This window comes from Vanessa tameamea, chromosome 31, assembly GCF_037043105.1.
Source record: "Vanessa tameamea isolate UH-Manoa-2023 chromosome 31, ilVanTame1 primary haplotype, whole genome shotgun sequence".
Lineage (NCBI taxonomy): Eukaryota > Metazoa > Arthropoda > Insecta > Lepidoptera > Nymphalidae > Vanessa > Vanessa tameamea.
Genome location: NC_087339.1, coordinates 82,501 through 85,000, shown reverse-complemented (window position 1 = coordinate 85,000; position 2,500 = coordinate 82,501). Strand labels below are relative to the sequence as shown.

General features: G+C 44.8%; 2 non-coding genes across 2 annotated transcripts in view; both read left to right on the top strand.

Moving 5' to 3' along the window:
- The window catches only part of LOC135194554 (small subunit ribosomal RNA), a 1,903-nt gene extending 302 nt beyond the window's left edge, over positions 1–1,601 (top strand). The window contains exon 1 of the ribosomal RNA XR_010309828.1: positions 1–1,601. This exon is cut by the window's left edge and continues 302 nt beyond it. This is a non-coding gene — a ribosomal RNA (small subunit ribosomal RNA).
- A 439-nt stretch (positions 1,602–2,040) lies between these two features.
- Positions 2,041–2,197, top strand: LOC135194540 (5.8S ribosomal RNA). The gene has a single exon (XR_010309814.1). It is a non-coding gene; the product is annotated as a 5.8S ribosomal RNA (ribosomal RNA).
- Positions 2,198–2,500: the final 303 nt, after the last annotated feature.

Below are 2,500 nucleotides of genomic sequence, written 5' to 3'. Positions count from 1 at the left end.
CCGGCGACGCATCTTTCAAATGTCTGCCTTATCAACTTTCGATGGTAGTTTCTGCGACTACCATGGTTGTCACGGGTAACGGGGAATCAGGGTTCGATTCCGGAGAGGGAGCCTGAGAAACGGCTACCACATCCAAGGAAGGCAGCAGGCGCGCAAATTACCCACTCCCGGCACGGGGAGGTAGTGACGAAAAATAACGATACGGGACTCTTTCGAGGCCTCGTAATCGGAATGAGTACACTTTAAATATTTTAACGAGGAACAATTGGAGGGCAAGTCTGGTGCCAGCAGCCGCGGTAATTCCAGCTCCAATAGCGTATACTAAAATTGTTGCGGTTAAAAAGCTCGTAGTTGCATTTGTGCGCCGCGCTGTCGGTGCACCGCATCCGCGGTGATACTGACACGTCTGCGGAGCATATCGTCGGTGAGCCGGCGGTAAAACGCCGGTTCAATATCAAAATCCTATCGCGGTGCTCTTCAGTGAGTGTCGAGATGGGCCGACAATTTTACTTTGAACAAATTAGAGTGCTCAAAGCGGGCTCAAAATGCCGCTTGAATATTTCGTGCATGGAATAATAGAATATGATCTCGGTTCTATTTTGTTGGTTTTCAGAACTCCGAGGTAATGATTAATAGGGATAACTGGGGGCATTCGTATTGCGACGTTAGAGGTGAAATTCTTGGATCGTCGCAAGACGAACATCAGCGAAAGCATTTGCCAAAGGTGTTTTCATCAATCAAGAACGAAAGTTAGAGGTTCGAAGGCGATTAGATACCGCCCTAGTTCTAACCGTAAATATGTCATCTAGCGATCCGCCGACGTTACTACAATGGCTCGGCGGGCAGCTTCCGGGAAACCAAAGATTTTGGACTCCGGGGGGAGTATGGTTGCAAAGCTGAAACTTAAAGGAATTGACGGAAGGGCACCACCAGGAGTGGAGCCTGCGGCTTAATTTGACTCAACACGGGAAATCTCACCAGGCCCGGACACCGGAAGGATTGACAGATTAATAGCTCTTTCTTGATTCGGTGGGTGGTGGTGCATGGCCGTTCTTAGTTGGTGGAGCGATTTGTCTGGTTAATTCCGGTAACGAACGAGACTCTAGCCTGCTAAATAGGCGTCGTCATTTAGGTGTGCTCGATTTCGGTCGAGCAACTCACTGGCGGCGTATTAAAATTCTTCTTAGAGGGACCGGCGGCTTCGAGCCGCACGAGATTGAGCAATAACAGGTCTGTGATGCCCTTAGATGTCCTGGGCCGCACGCGCGCTACACTGAAGGAATCAGCATGTTCTCCCTGGCCTAGAGGCCCGGGCAACCCGTTGAAACTCCTTCGTGCTGGGGATTGGGGTTTGCAATTATCCCCCATAAACGAGGAATTCCTAGTAAGCGCGAGTCATAAGCTCGCGTTGATTACGTCCCTGCCCTTTGTACACACCGCCCGTCGCTACTACCGATTGAATGATTTAGTGAGGTCTTCGGACCGACACGCGGTGGCTTCACGGCCGTCGGCGTTGCTGGGAAGTTGACCAAACTTGATCATTTAGAGGAAGTAAAAGTCGTAACAAGGTTTCCGTAGGGGAACCTGCGGAAGGATCATTAACGTAAATTATCTATCTCGAATGAGTGCGATGATGAACGATAATAAAATTCTAAAACACAAAAATCGACGTTCGGAATGTGTCGTTTCGATGCGAGGACGCGATTCTCTCGTTCTCGAGTCGGAGAGTCGTGTAACGCGTCCTATACTGATATTTTTCGATGTCGATTTCGAGGAAAGTACGATGTGTCAACGCACATACGTCATCTTCAAATAAAATGTATATTTTTTTTTTTTTGTTTTGTACTTTTTTTTTTTTTTTTTATTTTATTTTATTTATTTTTTTTTAATTTTTGAATTTTTCTCTATATACTAAAAAGAAGAGAAAAAAACAAAAAAAAAAAAAAAAATAAAAATAAAAAACTAACTAATATCACTCTGGCGTATAGAATCGTTCGAGTGATCGTAGAAATTATACAACAAAAAAATTAACAAAACCATTACCCTGGACGGTGGATCACTTGGCTCGCGGGTCGATGAAGAACGCAGTTAACTGCGCGTCATAGTGTGAACTGCAGGACACATTTGAACATCGACATTTCGAACGCACATTGCGGTCCGTGGAGAAACATCCAGGACCACTCCTGTCTGAGGGCCGGCTGTATAAAAATATAAACCACACTGTTCGAACGTTTAATGTCTCGTCTCTTTACGTCTTAACCGAAGTAAAAGACTTTGACGTTCGACTCGAACATATGACGGTATCCGCGTTCGAGATCGTTATTACGTGTTTAAATATAATACTTAATATACGCATTTCGTTCTCGGTCCGTTCAAATATAACAAATACGACGATGTGTATGTATGTTTACGTTTACATGCGTGCGTGTATATATAATTTATATTATGTATATTTTTTATATACGTTCGTGTGTACGTTCACGTCACGGAGTTTCGTTAT